General features: G+C 41.3%; 1 long non-coding RNA gene across 2 annotated transcripts in view; it reads right to left on the bottom strand.

Moving 5' to 3' along the window:
• LOC142870047 (uncharacterized) overlaps positions 1 to 18378 on the bottom strand; it is a 100769-nt gene that overhangs the window by 5711 nt on the left and 76680 nt on the right. The gene's annotated exons all lie outside the window — the stretch shown is intronic.

The raw sequence follows: 18378 nt of genomic DNA, 5'->3' as shown, positions 1-18378 counted from the left end.
GATGGTACAACTGGACAGCCACATGTAAAACAATTAAGTCAGATCCTTACCTCACACCATGTATAAAAATTAACTCCAAATGAACCAAAGACCTAAATGTAAGATCTAAAACTATGAAAGTCTTAGAAGAACACATACAGATAAATCTTTATGATCTAAGATCTGTCATGGATTCTAAGATGTGACACCAAAAGCATGAGCAACACAAGAAAAATAGATAAATTGGGCTTCATCAAAATTAAAAGGACACCATCAAGAAAGTGAAGAAACAAATCACAGAATGGTAGAGAATATTTGCAAGTCATATAGCTGATAGGGGACTGAATCTAGAATATATAAATAATTCTTACAACTCAATAATAAAAAGACAATCCAATTTTAAGATGGGCACAAGATCTGAACAGACATTTCACCAAAGAAGTTATATAAATGGCCAAGAAGAACTTGAAAAGATGCTCAACACCATTAATCACCAAGAAAATACAAATCAATGTTACAATGAAATACCACTTCACACACACTAGGAGGACCTTAGTCAAAAAGTCAGATGTTAACAAGTGTTAACAAGGATGCAGAGAAATTAGAACACTTTACACTGCTAGTGAACAGGTAACATGGAGTTCTTTCTAAAACAATCTGTCAGTTCCTCAAATGGTTAAATGTACAGTTATTATGTGACCCAGCAATTCCACTCCTAGGTATTTACTCAAGAGAAATGAAACATATGTTCACACAAAACTTGTACATAAAATGTTTATGGCAGTATTACTCATAATAGCCCAAAGGCAGAAACAGTGCAAATGTCCATCAATTTATAAATGGATAAACAAAATGTAGTATATCCGTACAATGGAATATTAAATGAAATTAAATATTAAATGAAATATAAAAGGAATGAAGTACTGATGGATGCTACAAGATGAAGGAACCTTGGAAACAGTAGGCTAAATAAAAGAAACCAATGACAAAAGACCAGATATGATATGATTCCATTTATATCAAATGTCCAGAATAGGTAAATCTGTAGGGATATTTTTATTGATTAGTGGTTGCCTAGGGCAGGGGGAATGGAAGTAAGGTAGGACGTAATAGCTAAAAGATATGAGTTTTCTTTTTGAGATGATAAAAATGTTCTAATATTGACTGTGATGATAATGATACAATGCTGTGACTAAGGTGGATTGTACACTATGAATGCGTGAATTGTATGGTATGTGAATTATATCACAATAAAGCTGTTTTTCAAAAAATCCACAAGTCCCCTCAGTGTTCACACCCTTTTCTCAGCCTTAAGCATCCCCTATTTTGTACTTATTCCACCAAGAGGCCCATGTATGAGGCATAAGTGTGCCTCTATCTGATCTTCCAGGTCAAGCTCACATTTGCAATCCTGTGCCTTTGGTCTTTCAAACTCCATGTATATCCACAATTTTCCCTATCATTCTTCATTAAGACATATTTTGTTTTCCAGAATTTCCTCACTTTTTTCTGAGATGACTTTTTGGTATCTGATTCATAGATAGCAACTCTCTTTCCAAATGGTTGGGCTTAATCAAAATTAAAAGCTTTTTTGCATAGGGCCAGGATGAAAAGGTTAAAGAGATCAAACACTCACCCAAAACTTTTGTTCCAAACAGACACAGATGAAATGTATGTTGTACAAAGAACGCACAATATTCTCTCTTACCTTGTTTTTATATACTAAAAGTTTATGTATCCAGGAATGTTTGGAATTCTAAATTCATTTTATTAGAATTAAAATATAAATTGTTGGAATGGAATATATCTAAATAGCCAGTAAGAAAACAGAAAATTGACCTCGCAGCCTGTGCTCAAAAGAAATGATTTCCACAAATTCTGCTGGTTAACCATTTCTAAATACTACACTCATTCAAAATTATCTGGTTTTACTAAGCTTCCAAACTCAGTTATTACTTGAGTTTTGTGCCATGGGCATCTGCTCCTTAGCAGTAAACGAGATCATTGCGGTGCCATAAAATACTCTGCTGAATACCTAGAGCAGTGAAAGAGCTCTTTGAGAGCTCCAGCAATTCCACCTCCATTGCTCAAGCAGAAAAGAAGGGATCCAAGTGAAGAAACAAACAATAAAAGATGAAAGACGACTCTTTGGCTTTTGTTCTCCCTTTCCATCCTCACATCTCCCTTGCACATCTCCTTGCTTCTCACCACCAAATACAACTTCCCTAGAAAAACAACAGAGTGATTTTTTTTCTTTAAAATGCAATAAAATAAAATAAAGTATAGAAGAAGACGAGAAACAAGCATGCCATCTGTGAACAATGGATATTTCTGGGTGGTGAGAATATGGATGGGCTTTAATTTTCTTCTTTTTACTTTCCTGTATTTTTTAATTGTTCAAAAACTAATGTTTTAGGCAAGTAAAATTTTAAATATGTGCCATGCCTTTCAAAGCTCTGTTCCCACAAGCCTAATCCAGAAACTATTGCCATATAATGTCCTGGCAGGCTCTGGCACCAAAATAAATGGGAAATGTGGTGATTTTGCTTGGGAACCTTTCTGTCCCCTTCTCCCTTTTCAATGTTCTCACCCTTGCCCACAGTGACAGCTTCACCCTCCACCTGAGAATCAATACTTTCCTATCTAGGACCTAGAAGATATCTCTTCAAAGATGATTGGAATTTTTTTTTCACTTTTTGTTTTGAGATAATTATAGATTCACAGGAAGTTGCAAAGAAATGTACAAGCAGGTCTTGGGCACCTTTCACCCAGGCCCCCACCACTGTTAACAGCTTGCGGAACTACGGTATTGTACCTCAGTGCAATATCAAAGCCAGGGAATTGGCATGCTGCAAATCATAGGGCTTATTCAGATTTCACCAATTACACATGCTCGCATGTGTGTCTACATTGTGTGTGTGTGTGTGTGTGTGTGTGTGTGTGTGTGTGTGTGTGTGTAGCTCTGCAATTTTATCATATGGGAGCTTCATATAACCACCAATACTGTCAAGATACAAAACTATTAATATTTCATCACCACTGCTCCCTTGTTATAACCCCTCTATATCCATGTCCTTCCCTTCCCACAACAGAACCCTAACTCTTGACAACCACTCCATCTCTATAATTATGTTATGTCACAAATGTTTTATAAATGGAATCATGCAGTATGTCTCCTTTTGCAATTGGATTTGTTTTAATTGGCCTAATTTCCTTGAGATTCATCCAAGTTGTTGCATGTTATCAAAACCTCATTCCTTTTTATTGCAAAGTTGTAGCCTATGGTATAATGTATCTACCACATTTTATTATTCACCCAGTGAAGGACATGTGCATAGTTTCCAGTTTGGGGCTCTTAATAAAGCTACTATGAACATTCCTATACAAGTTTCTGAGTGAACATGAGTTTCCTTTCCCTGGGATAAATGCCCAAGAGTGGAACTGCTAAGCTGCATGGTAGCTGCATGTTTAGTTTTTAAGACACTGCCAAACTATTTTCCAGAGTGATTATATATTCTTATATCCCCATCAACAATGTACAAATGATCCAGTTTCTCCACAATCTTCCCGTTGTTTGGCGTTATCACTATTTTTTATTTTAGCCATTCTGAGAGGTATATCTCATTGTGGTTCTAGTTTGCATTTCTCTAATGCCTAATGATGATGAAGCATTAGAGAAATGCCTGTCTCTAATAAAGAATAGGCATTCTTTATTTTGATGATGTCCAATATATCATTATTTCATTTTATAGATCATGTTTTTGGTGTCAAACCTATAAATTCTGTACCTTCTTTGAGCTCATAAAGCTTTCCTCCTATTTTTTTTTAGAAATTTTATATTATATTATACTATACTTTATAGTTTAGTGTTTTACATTTAATTCCATGATCCATATTGAGTTAATTTTGTGTAAGATGTGAGATGTAAGATGTGAGATTTTGACATCCAGTTTTTTGTCTATGCATGTCCAATTGCCCCAGCACCATTTACTGAAAAAGCTATCCCTCCTTCATAGAAATGTCTTGGTTTCTTTGTCAATAATTAATTGGGCATATTTGTGTGGCTTTGTTTCTGAGTTCTCTATTCTGTTCCACTGATCCTTCTGTAATACCACATTACCTTGATTATTGTAGCTACATAATAAGCCATAATATTAGGAAGAATAATCTCTTCCACTTTATTCTTCTTTCTCAAATTTGTTTTGACTATTATAGTGCCTTTCCCTTTCCATATAAATTTTAGCATAAGCTTGGCTATGTTTACCAAAAAAATTTGCTGAGGTTTTGATAGGAATTACATTAAACTATAAACCAATTTAGAGAGAATTAAAATCTTTACTACATTGAGTCTTCTAATTCATTGTATGTCTCTGCAAATATTTATGTCTTCTTTCATTTCCTTCATCCATATTTTGTCATTTTTAGCATACAGATTCTGCACATATTTTGTGCCTCAGTATTTCATTTTTTGTAGCAATTGTAAATGGTATTGTGTTTTTATTTTAGTGCATTGACAGTCTATAGCAATGCAATTAATTTTCATGTGTTGAGCTTGTATCCTTCAGCCTTGTTGAACTCACTTCTCACTTATTTCTAGAAGTTTTCTTTTTTTTTTTTTTGTAAATTTCTTGGGATTTTCTATGTATACAATCATGTTACCTGCAAAAAGAGACAGTTTTATCTCTTCTTTTCCAATCTGCATGCCTTTTATTTCTTTTTCTTGCCTTATCACAGTGCCCAAAACTACCAGTACTATGCTGAACAAGACTGGTAAGTGCAGACATCCTTGCCTTGCTCCCCATCTTAGAGGGAAAGCATTTAGTTCTTCACCATTAAATATGATGCTAACTATATGTTTTTTGTAGATTCTCTTTGTGAATTTGAGGAAGTTCTCATCTATTCACAATGTCTTGAGAATTTTTGTTATGAATAGGAATTGGATATTATTAAATATTTTTCTGTCTCTGTTGATATTATCAATGATGTTGAAATGGCAGATTATAATGTACTGATTCATTTTCAAGTATTGAATTGGTTTTGCTTGCCTGGAATAAATCTCACTGGCCATAGTCTATTTTTCTTTTTTTTTTCTTTTTTTTTTCTTTTTTTTAGATGTCAAGACCCTTGGAAATATTTTTCTTTTATACATTGTTGGATATGATTTGCTAAAATTTTGTTGAATAGTTTTGCATCTAAGTTTATAAGAAATACTTGCCTATAGCTTTCTTTTCCTGTGTTGTCTTTGCCTGAATTTAGAATGAGGGTAATACTCACATCAGAAAATGAGTTGGATGATGTTCCTCCTTTTTGCATTTTCTGCAAGAGATTGTAAAAAATTAATATTATTAAAAATTCTTCTTTGAATGTTTGATAAAATTATCCAGTAAAACCATCTAGTCCTGGAGATTTCTTTTTCAGTAGCTACTTAATTACAAATTCAATTTTTAAATAGTTATAGAACTATTTAGGTTATCCATTTAATCTTGGCTAAGTTTTAGTAACTCGTGGTTTTTGAGGAATTGGTCCATTTCTTCTAAGTTTCTCATTTCTGAGTATATATTTGTTCATTGTTTTCCTCTATTATCCTTTTAATAGTTACAGGATCTGTTGTGATATTCTCTGTTTCATTCCTGATACTGGTGGTGTATTTTCTCTTTTTCTTATCTTTGTCAGTCTTGCTGGAGATTTATCAATCTCATTGACTTCTTTTGAATAACTAGCTTTTTGTTTCATTAATTTTCTGTGTTGTTTTTCCAGTTTTCAATTTTATTGATTTCTGTTCTTAATTATCTCATTCCCTTTATTTGCTTTGGGCTTGTTTTGCTCTTCTTTTTCTATTAATAGTTTCTTGGGGTGAGAACTAAGGTTATTGATTTGGAATCTCTTCTCTTTTCTAACATAGGCAGTTGCTGTTATAAATTTTCCTCTCAACATTGCACCTCACAAATGTTGATATGTTGTTTTTTTCATTTGTATTCAGTTGTATGTATTTTTTATTTCCTTTGAGGTTTCCTCTTTGACCCATGGATTGTTTATAACTATGTTGTTTAATTTCCAAGTGTTTGGAGATTTCCTGTTGTCTTTCTATTATTGGTTTCTAATTTGATTTAATTATTGTCCAAGAACATTCTCTATTCAATTTTAACCCTTTTAAATTTGTTAGTTTGCTTTATAACCCAGGATATAGTCTATCTGGGTGACTGTTTTGTGGTTACTTGAAAAGAATGTATATTCTGCTGTTGTTGGGTGAGGTGTTCTATAAATGTCAGTTATAATAGATCCTCTTGTTTGATTATGGCTCAAGTCTGCTATATCCTTGCCTATCTTCCTCTACTAGTTGTATCAATTGCTAAGAGTGAAATGTTGAAATCCCCAACTATTCAATGTTCTTTCCCCTATCCACCATCCCAGTCCCATTCTCTACCCAAGGATCTAATATTTTGGCTTTTAGAAGCTAATCCTTTGAAGGGTTCCACGTGGAAGAGCCACTCCCTTGAGGATCACTGGCATTTTATACTGAGCCCCTGAGCACTGGTGGAAATGTGGTAAAATCAAGTCTGAGACTTGCTAGAGGTAGATGCCAGAGAAATACAGCCACATATCAAAATTTGTCCAGGAAACACCAGATGAATCAATCGGACAAAGCCAAAATTAATTCTAGCCGATAGGCTGGGAGAGGCCAAGAGCCAAACAGAATAGCCAATAGCCAGGGCCTTAACCAACAACTGAAGTTAGGAACCAGCCAAGAAGCTCAAGAAGCATCAGGATCCAGGATCTCAGAAGGACATGCAAGGGAGGGTCCTATTTAATCTCATCTGAGCCTTGATGGCCTAGGATTCCTATGATAGGATCAAGGAGATCCTTCCAGCCTACACCATTTTTCATCTTAAAGGTATCCATAACTTCTAACCCAACCCAAAGGAATGAACTGGTACTGGGACCATTTCTGTCATCAGCAACAGGACAGTGGGGAAGATGTTTTTGAGTTATATTTTCTATATATTTTAAAAACATTCGATGTGAGTCTCATCTTATTTGACCCATGCATCTTATTAGCCCTGCACAGGGGCAGAAATACCTATTGGAGGATCAGTAGGTAAGGTGATGTCCAGGAACAGAGTCCAAGACAGGGTGACTTTAGGAAAAAGGATAAAACCTTCTACAACTTTGACTAACAAGTAGAATATCTAGTAACTCACACACTACTTATCCCAGACTTCCAAGAGGCAGAAGACTGACATTTTGATGCACCTTCAGGCTTAGCCTACCCCTCCATTATGTTATTCACTTGGACATCACTCTGAAATGATGCTGACGATATTCTTAACCACAACAGCAACCCATTAGTGACTCTTGTCCTTTGATACCAACATTTCAAATTATGTGACAAAAAAAAAAAAATTGGTTAAGGCCCTGGCCCCTTCTGCAAGTCTGGGTTTAGTCTGGGGTTTGTCCTTAAATGCACAAAAGTACTCTGCCTGCAATTTGGCCTGAAGCAAGGCCCTCAAAGCAACATGACAGACCTGGAGGCAGTGGCGCTCAGAGGTGCTGAAAGCGCCCCCTTCTTTGCTCAGAAATGAGAGACAACAGCTGTACGTACCTCACAAAGTAGGCCCTTGCAGGCCTTCACGCTGCATCATCCACTATTCTAGCCCAGGCAAAGAGGAAGTTGCTGGCCTCACAGGTTTTGCTCTCCAAGGTTTCAGAACTGCCCAAGCTAAGACTTATGCATGTGCAGCTGTGAAAGAAGTTCCAGGGCACCTTCCTAATCCTTCACACACCGCTGGTGCCAGTCCAATATGGGCCCAGAAAAAGATGAAACAGAATGCCCCCGTAGGCGATTACTGATTTATTTTATCAGGTATTTTAAACGAGGCACAAAGCCTACACTAAAATAAAGTGGAACCAGGGCATTCACGAAAGCCCCAATCCCACAGTAAGTGAAGGTCTAAGCTGGATCACTGCCTCATCACACCGAGACACTATGCAGCGATAATGTGCTGCTACAATCCAGGCCTGGGCCCCAACAATAAAGCCAGGACTGTAATTACTATAATGACCTCCCACTGCTATTGTGTCTTTAATTAAGTCTTTATCAGTAGGCATTTGCCACTTAAACCTAACTCACTGTAACTACGGCAGCAGCGTATCATCTACATTTTCACAAAGAATTACTGAATCATATTTCTGTCACAAAGATGAAAGGGAATATTTTAGTTCAAGTGCCATTTGCAGACAAGCTGCATAAAGAAAAATCAAGCTGTCCTTTAGCGGCACTTTCTGACAAGTGAAACTCAACTGAGAGATGCCGAGGGGGTTTGTGTATGTGTGTTTTGGCTTCGCTGGGTTTCTTTTTACCACAGCTCCACTTCCTTTCTTCATAAACTACGGGGAAAGAATGACACCAAATTAACAACACACTTGATTACATAAAACTTCTTGAGGTAGAAAGGGGCCGAGACCCTCACGTGAGGCCCAGAGATGCTGAGGGAGTTGTCCCAAGACCCGGGGTGGGTGACTGACCAGGCCAGGCCCACAACTCACACCTCACCGCGCCCCCTGTGAGGCCCCCATGGAGCTGGGAAAGCCCATTTTACCCAGAGAGGCACACTAGAGTACCCGGGGCCCAAAGAGACCACATTCCAAGTTCAAGTTTCCAGTCGTAATCACTTCCTTACGTGAGCATTAAAGCCAGGGCTCAGATGGCTCTTTGGCAGAACCCAGCTAAGTGAGCCAGACACCCCTCTGTCAGGAAAAGCCAGCGGCTACCAGCCCTCCCCCGGGGTGTTAGCTGGGAGCCTCTCCCTGAAGCACTCGCCCCTTGATGAAGAAACATGAGCATCCACTCTGGCCCTGGCTCCTCTGAGGTGACTCGATCCAGTCAGGATCCAGGGAAAGCCCCCACCCTCGGCCAACCCCCTACCCTTGTGGCCAATGAGTCTGAGCCGAACCGGCCTCCACCAAGTGGCCAGGCCCTGGCGTCAACCTTTGTGCTTTTGGACATCACCAAGAACACTTCAGCTTTAAAACCTGCCCCTCCAAAAGGCACAAGTTTTTCCAGAATCCGGGAAGAGTGTGTGCATTTGGGGGGTAAGAGCTGAAGAAGCAGGGAGCCCCCGAAGGAGAGGCGAGGAGAGGGGCTGAGTGGCACCCCCCACCCCATAGGAGCCCAGCGACTGGCCTGGCCGGCAGCTCCAAGTCACTTCCTGCTAGTCTATTTCAGGATTTTGAGTCCAGCTAGGGAAACCCGATGCTGCCACCAATTTCCACCTTTTTTCAGTGTCATCTTTGGCCACAACTGCTCCTGCTTTCCTTTCAGTTCTAATTTCTTTTTAACAACATAAAGCTTTCCCAAGGACACAGAAGAACTGAAAATGAGAACCAAAGGGAAAGTGGGGGTGGAAGCACGCTTCCTGGGGGGACCCCAAGGGGAAATTCTATTCAATTTCCTCCCACATATTTGCACCCACTGGGGAGCATCTCAGGTTTTCCCACCTTGGCAGGGACACCTGCTGGGAAAGTGCGACCCAGCCTAGGTGCGGCTGCGCTGCTGCGGGCTTGCTTCTACTGCTGCGCTGCCCACACGGCTGAGCCTGCAAACTCAGGCAAAGAATTCAGCATTTCGAGAAGAAATTCAAATTGCTCTCAGCCAGTGAATTCAGGAACAATTTCAAGATGTCTGACGCATCGTTGTTTCCACCTATTGTACAAAAGCAGCCCTCCAGCCAAACACCTTCTGACGACATACGTGATACCAGGAAGCCCGACTTAGTGTTGGAATGCTTTTAGGAATGGCACCTTCCCCCCGACTTGTCTTCGTCCCATGACCCGGCTCTCCTCCTTGGAGACGCGTCAGTGAATCCCGAGGGGACCCTGTGCCTGGCTGCCTTCTGGCGCCTCTTTGCTCTGCTTCTCCCTCCCTGCCACCGGGCTGGGTTGCCTCTGTTGGGTGGTTCTTTCCTGGGATCTGCACACAGCCAGGATGCGTCGTCCTGCCAGTGCCAGCGGGAAAACAAGGCTCTGGGCGCAGTGGGTCCATGTTTATGAGGAGACTTCTCACGACAGCCCACGCCCAGGCTCACAGCCCTCCTCCGCCCAGTCTGCTGCTCTCACAGAGACCGTTTCTGCCACTGCTGCCAGCTGCTACCTTCTCATCTGACGAAGGACCCGCCAAGTAACCAAAGACACAAGCCAACATCCACTCTATGCCTCATCAGACAAATGCGTGGCTTTCCCGGGGCCAAGACGCCTCCCCGTGACTGACATGTTTCTAGTTTCTTTACCACGCCCTGCTGTGGTCCACGTCAGGATGTTTCTCTGGGTAAATGCCAAGATTCTCCCTGGAGGGTAAAAGAAATGTCAGAAGCGCAGCTCCTATTAAACAACCTGGAATTGTTATATACCTAAAAAAATATTCTCTTGGAAGAATCTCTCTTAGACATCATCTTCACCAAACACAGAGGTGATTCTCAGCCCCAAAACATGGAGCTGAGTCCAAAGCACATCATAAATATTTGTTGAATGTAAATGAATGATGCATGCATAAATGAATAAATGATTTTCCCCCAGAGGGAGAGACATGATTTCCGCCTCTGTTCTCTCGCCTTCTTTATTCTGAAGCATCCTGCTGATGATGACTCATAAGAAACTGTGTTTTATTTTCTATACGGAAGACGATGAGAGCAATGCAGGAGATAAGAGAATTAATAATCATTACTATGAAAGACAAATAAGTATAGGAAAAATGAGATTATGCTAGGGGTATGGTTAGTTTAAAATACCTGTTCTCAACCTTGTCTGTGTGTTAGAATCCCCCGAGGAGATTTAAAAAGTACTGATGCCTGAGTCCCACCCCCAGAAATCCTGACTTAGTTGGTATGGGGTGTGATCTGGCTATTGGGATTTTTTTCAAGTGTCTTAACTGATTCAACGGCACAGCCAAGTTGAGAAACACTGGTTTACAAAATGTCTGCCCCAAGGACTGGATACCTGCTAGAGGAAGACAGCAATTTGGCTCTGAGCCTCTTAGCAGCCAAGGTGAAAAGAGGGAGGCACAATCCATTGCATAAACTACAGTGTCCATAGGATAAAATGAAACCACTTGTTTAGAAGGACAGTTCACCCTGAAACAACCAGTAAGGGATTTGTCCCGAATCCTCATAAAGAAGACATGGAATGAAACAAGCAACTGCATCTTCGACAATGTCCCTATAGTATTCAATCAATGAATATTTATTAAGCACCTACCATGAGATCAACTCCGTTCCAGTTCCTGGAGACAAAAAGATTAACAGACAGACTTAAAAGTTTTTCCCCAATGACAATTAACAGCTACTACTAGTGAGCGCTGCTCTGTGCTAAGCACTTTCCGTTCACTGCCTCATTTCATCCTCACAACCACCTTGAAATGCCATGAGGTGGGGGTTTTACACTTGATGTAGCCTGAGGCTCAGAGAGGGCAACCAACTGTCCTCATGTAGCCTGTCTGCTAGGTGGTAGAGCTAAAATTCAAAACATGGGACAGTCTGACTCTGTTCATGACTCTGGCCATGCTCTTAGCCACTATGTGATAGTTACTACCTGGAAGCAAGTTTCATAGGGCTCTTTTTTAAAATATGTTTTAATGTGAGATGATAGCATCATTCCAACCACCATTTGGTTAAAGCAAATTCTTTAAGTCAGAACCATGTGGTTCAAGCTCTACTAAAATTATAGAAGCATTTACCCTTTGCCATGGCAGAGGTATTTCCTACAAGCATATCAGCACTTGCAGAACGGGCACACCTGGCTGTTCACTGTGGCATTATTTCTTTATACATATATATATATTTCAGAATATTATGAGGTATTTTTATATTCCAAAGTATTATGTAACTAAACACTTTGGTTACATAAATTGCCTTTGCACCACTCAACTAGCATGCCCATTCCCCAGACAGCACGCACCGTTAGAATACCGACTAAATAAACTGATATATCCATGCAATGGCATAGCATGCAACTCTGAAAAATGAGAAAGATCTTTATGTTTTGACATTATGAATGAAAAAAACAAGATGATGTTCAAGATAATGTATATAGTATTATTAACATGATGCCTTTGGGGTAAGGAAGAAAGGAAAATAATAATACATATTTATATTTACTTCTTATGTTTGCATAAAATGCGCCAGAAGGAAGACTCTAATGACAATGGTTGGGGTGAGGTGAGCAAGATGGTTGGAGACAGAGGAGAGAACAAGATTCTAAGCACAATTCTTTTTATATTGTTTAAATCTCCAAAAATAGGTGAGGCATGGTGGCTCACACCTGTAATCCTAGCATTCTGGGAGGCTGAGGCAGGAGGATCTCTTGAGCTCAAAAGAGAGACCAACCTGGGCAAGAACAAGACCCTGTGTCTACTAAAAATAGAAAAAATAAGCCAGGCATGGTGGTGTGTGCCTGTAGTCACAGCTACTCAGGAGGCTGAGGCAGGAGGATCGCTTGAACCCAGGAGTTTGAGGTTGCTGTGAGCTAGGCTGACGCCACAGCACTCTAGTCCAGGCAACAGAATGAGACTTTGTCTCAAAAAGAAAAAAAAAAAAAAACCTCCAAAAATAAAAGCATTACTCATTCAAGAAGAGAAAATAAATAATGAAAAAGAGAACTGTGTGAGGGGCTGAAGTCCCTCAACTAGGAAGCAGTAGGGCTGGAATTTGAACCCAAGTCAACCTATTTCCACGCCCATATTCTTGACACCAGAATGCTCACCTCCCCCAAAACTCAGGGAAGCGACTCACATGCTTGTTGGCAGGCGGCGGCGCTAACTTGGGTGCAGAGGGTCCTCCTCCCACTCTCAGATCTCCCCCTTAGTGGTTCAGGATCTGGGAGTTGCAAAGCACCACTTCATTCAGTTTGGTTGGTTTGTTTATATTTTAATCTCCATCAAAGAGTAGGGCAGCAGTAACCGGTCAGGGTGGCTAGCCGTCTGCAAGGGGAGGTATGCTCTAACGAAGACAAGTTGGGTGAGTTTAAATGTACAGCCCTTTGTAATCCAAGCATTTAGAGGTCATCTGTTTAGGGTGAGTTGTGTGCTACAAGCCCTCTTGGCAACAAATAACAATACATGCCAAACACATTATACCTGTCGGCCTGGTTTATGGCTGTGTCTTGGCTTATATTAAGGAAAGACCTGCTTCTGTCAATACAGAGCAAGGATGCTCTTCTTCTACACAGAAGAGAAAATTCAAACAAAATCTAGAACTTTATAGCCTGTCTGCTCTGATTTGGAATGGTATGTCTTCTAAACAAAAAGAAGGAAAAAGAAAAAGCTTTAAAACAAAACAAAACAAAAAGAAGGTAATTTTCTACCCTCAACTTCTTTTCTCAATTTGAAGTCATCCCAAATTTTCCCAGGAAGATATTTAGAAGAATCATTTTCGACATCTCAGGCACAGATGGTAGAGCTGCCTCCAGATGATACAGCTGATGGGAAAGTGTTCGTGCAAAATGTCCAGATCGCCCACCTTGTGGGGTGGCACCATTGGCTTGACGGCCTAGACCCTCTTCCCAAGGTATTGCTCTCTGCCTTACAGCAGATCCTGCCTAAGCTGGACTGGTCTCCCTCCTCTTTTCTGGGAGAGTAGGAAAGGAAAGATGGATCAATTTCCCTTCTCTCTCCTGAACCCAGGCCAGGGTTTTATGAAAAAGGGGCCCAGATTGACAATACATTGGATTTTAAATTCAAATGTGTGTAGCCATTACACATAACCATACAGATTATGACACGAGAGGCCATCGTTGCTAGCAGTCTCAGAGGCTCCCCTTTCTGTCTCCATCCCCTTCTCTTTGTTAGCCAAACAACGCCTACTCCAGTTCAGCCACAGCTTGGGTGCCTGCTGTGTGCCAGGCCGTGCTAGGAACAGGATGGCATGGGCAGTAGGAAGAACAAACTCCTAAAGAGATTCTTCCAACAAAATGCGGCGAGTGCTGCAGTAGAGGTGCTCAGATGTGCACGAGAGGGTAGGAGAGGGGCTCTGGGGAGATCCAGGAAGTCTTCCTAGAGGAGATGGCATGCGAGCCAGGTTTCGAAAGTTACGTAGCAGTTAGCCGAGCACTGGATGCAAGTTCAAGGCTCTGCACTTGCAAATGCCTCCAGTGTCGGCAGCTTTAGACCATTCCCAGTCCCAGGCTCAGTGACCTGTCATGTACATTTATCTGCCATTTTCTCAGAACCCAGCTTTGTGCCAGTACTCCGTGTTCAAGTTATTTGAGGTGAAGTGTTTCTGACAGTTAGCAGCTACCTTATAGCACTTGCATTTTTAAAAAGCCTTAATTCCCTCAACCCACCTGAGCCGGAGGTGCTTTTGCGGGGGGAATTTACCAAGTACAGCTGCATTCCCCACAGACTGTGGTCTAGCCACCAAATGCTAGGGTGGAATACATTTAGATAGACTCGCGGAAGCCACCAAATATCACTTTCATAATGGGACTCTGTGAAAGTCAACCCACTGATATTTGTTCCTCCCCCTCACTCTCCATGCACCGTTCCAAAGCTTCCACACACATCTCCCCCAACTTTTTCTGCAAGTGTAAAACAAAGTTTATTCAGGGAAGACAAGATAGGTTCACAGAGCAAGAGCAAGATACATTCGCCACAGACAACAAACAGATTCCCTGTCATAACAAAAGGGCCTTGGTTACGGTCCGGTATCTTGTTCTGTAGTGTCTAGGCTGGGCCCTCCTTGTGGCTCAAATGTCACCATCGAACCACTTTGATGGACAGTTGGCTTTTATATAACCTGAGTCTTACTATGCATGCGGATTTCCCATGAGCCTCTCTGAAAGCCCATTTGGTGAGTGGCGTGAACCATAGTATAGATTGTTTCCATTATATACATATATTTTGGTTTTTTTATTTCAGAATATTACCTGGGTACAAAAGCTTTGGTTAGATATATTGGCTTTGCATCGCTACAGTGTGCCCAACCCCCAGACATTGCACTCGGTACCCATTAGGTATGAATTTACCTTTCCCCTCCTCCCCCCCCACCTGCTCGACACTCTATGAATGTTACTTCCATATGTGCACATAAGTGTTGACCAATTAGTACCAATTTAATGATGAGTACATGTGGTGCTTGTTTTTCCATTCTTGTGATACTTTACTTCAAAGAATGGACTCCAGCTCCATGCAGGATAGTACAAGGGGTACTATTAGTTCATCGTTTTTCATGGCTGAGTAGTACTCCATGGTATACCAATTTTATAATCCACTCATGTATTGATGGGCACTCAGGTACCCTTTTAATCTCTGTTTTGATGTCTTTTCATCCTGGACCTGTGCCTAGAGAAGGACCAAAGCACCATGACGGAGGGGAGAGAGCCTAATCTGCAAGCTGCATGGTACTGTCCCAACCAACAGCTTCTGGAAGCCCTCCTTCTCCACAGCTCTCTGGACACCCTCTGCAGGGGGCCCAGCCCACATTTGGTAACAAAAGCTGATATTTTGTGACTGTCCTTGTCATGTCAGGTGCTGTGTTAAGCACCTGGTCTACGTTAGACCATTTCATTCTCACAAAGACCCTATGATGCAGGTACTGCCATTAACCTCAATGAGGAACCAAGCAGTGCAGTAACTTGTTTAAGAACACGAATATCAACAGGTAGGTATGAGATTCGAACACGGGGAGTCTGACACTTGAGCCAGTGCAACAGCTGCATCCTGACCACTTGTAGTGATGAGGAATAGAGTCTTCATCACTTAGTTGAATGACACTAAGCAGGTTACTCAGTCCCTCCAAGCCTCATCTGCAAAGTGGGATGAATACCAGAACCAACTTCATAAGGTTATGGGGGATAAATAGGGCTATCCCGCATGTATAGCTCTTAGCATGGGGCCTGGCATTTTGAAGGTGTCTACATATGTTAATTATTACTGTTATTACATATGTAAAAACATGTCCATACCCACACCATGTCATTGACATGCCATTGAGGGCGGGGATCAAACTTACTAGTGCCTTTCTCCCCAAGTGACTGACAGAGTCCCTACCATGTAGCAGGCCCTGGGGAAATGTTTGTTGAATGGATGAATCAACAACACCATTTTGCTGTGCTATTTCAAATAATCAAGTGAGGGCCTCCTCTATTTTGACATGCAATCCCCTCTTCTTGCTAAATCCTATTCCTCAACATTCAGAAGTGAATTTTCAAGTGTTTAAAGAGATTATTCTCGAATTCTTAAATTAGAAGAGTTGTACATATTTTTTTCTTCTCTATAGAAAATGATTGACAGTCGGGCTCCCTTCCCTCTCCCAAACTCTCTTGGGGTTTCACTTGTATTTCAGGAAGGCCTCACTTTTACAAGGGTAGGGATGAAACTTTCAAAACAAAAACTACACAGGTTGGGACGGGGGTGGATTTTCACTTTGTGAGAAGATTTATACTTTCTTGAAACGTCAATGGTTTCTTCAAGCTTTACTTTCTGCTAGAGAAGCTGGAAAAAAAATTAGCTAACATGGACTATTTCAGGAGTGCATTCCATTTGTAAAATGAGGCATCCTGTCTTTGAACACAGGTAGTGTCTCACACAGCTCCCTATTTGCTCCAGAAACACCCGTAATACTGCCCCCCACACAGCCTACACACGTCCTCCCTCCCCCTGAAGAGCGCATGCCTCGTGCGGCACACACCAAGCACTGTCCTAGCCAACATCACCTACCTGTCACCAAGATAGCCCCTCACCTCCTCCCCGCTCCGGGGCCCACAAGGCCCTCCAGCGAGCAACCTGCTCAGACAGTGGATTAATTTTCTAGGGCTCTTATAACAAAGTACCAAAAACTTGGTGGTTTAAACAACAGAAGTTTATTCTCTCCAACTAATGGAGGCTACAAGTCCAGAGTTAAGCTGCTGACAGGGCCGTGCTCCCTCGGAAGGCCCCAGGGAAGAATTCTTCCTTACTTCCTCCAGCTTCTAGTGGCCTTCAGCAATCCTTGTCATTCCTTGGCTTAGAGATGCATCACTCCAAATTCTGCCTCTGTCTTCAAATGGCCTGATCTCTTGTAAGTCTCTATCTGCATCCAAATTTCCCTTTTCTTATAAGGGTACCAGGCATTTTGGATTCAAGGCCAATATAATCTCATCTTAACTTGACTATATCTGCAGTGGCCCTATTTCCAAATAAGATCACATTTACAGGTTCCAAGTGGACTTAAATTTGGGGATGACGCTATTTCAACCCAGTACAAGAGAGATTAGTATGAGGAGAGAGAGACTCAGCAGTGACCTATGGGGTATGATTTGGAAGGTCCCAGGATGAAACCCTCTCTCCCTCCATAAAGAAATGTGCTGTAGTGCCTAAAGCCTACCGTTAGAGAGACTTTCCTCTGGCCCTCAAATAAAATAAAAGCAAAACCTGTAATAGTCCAAATGCTGCCTGAAGGGATGCCATTTATAAATCACTATCGTCTCACCCTTGAGTGATCCTCAGTCCCCTTTTCGAAGCATGATATCTTGCAGAAGTGAGACTCTGTTGGAATAGAGCCTGAAATCTGTGACTATAAGGAAGAGGTGGCATGGGAAACCTATGTAATGAGGTACCAAGGGTAGACACAGCCCTACTGCCCACTTTGGCAACCTACCGTGTCTCAAGGATCCCAGGTGCTATGCAGGAACAATAGAGAGGGGAGGTTATGTTCACTCCAGTTCACACCTATTGAGCACCTACTAGATGCCAGGGGCCATGCTTGGTGCCTCCACACACGTCCCATTCAGTCCTTACTGCAACCTCGTGATGAAGAACCTATCGTCTCCCAGTTCACAGATGAGAAAACTAAGGGTCCAGGGAGTGAGGTGGCTTGGGAAAGCTTGGGAAATAAGCAGTCATTCCCAAGTTCACATGTGGGTGCAGACATCTTTTGCCACATCAAAAGGAGAAAAGAGACTCAAAACCTAAGTTTTCCAGCGTCACTTCCGCTAGAAGCCAGTCCAGCCTGAAGCTCTCTTGCCATACATTTTTGTTTGCTCTCCTTAACTTCTGATTTTAAATTGGCAGCAGTTCTCTATTGCATTTCCAATGTGCCTCTGTGTGTATCTTGGAGAGAGGAAAAAAGAGAATATATGGGTCAATATAAGCAGGCTCTTAAAAGCTTATACTTTATCATTGTAATAATCATAATATATTTTACTTTACAGCCACTCATAACTGAAGCCTCTGGGCACCCTAACAAAAATAGCTAAAAGAAAAAAAGAAATTATATTAAACAAAGGAAATACGACTATAAAACCCCAATAGCCAGGGAACTAAATGAACAACATAAAACCTCCAAACAACAAAACTACAATGAAACCAAGAGGGGGAAGAAAACCTTTTCACGAGCTTTACCCTGAAGAATTCCACGCTGTGAGATCACATCTGTT

This window comes from Microcebus murinus, chromosome 3 (genome assembly GCF_040939455.1).
Source record: "Microcebus murinus isolate Inina chromosome 3, M.murinus_Inina_mat1.0, whole genome shotgun sequence".
Lineage (NCBI taxonomy): Eukaryota > Metazoa > Chordata > Mammalia > Primates > Cheirogaleidae > Microcebus > Microcebus murinus.
The sequence above is the reverse complement of the archived record's forward strand: the minus strand, read 5'-3'. Positions and strand labels throughout refer to the sequence as shown.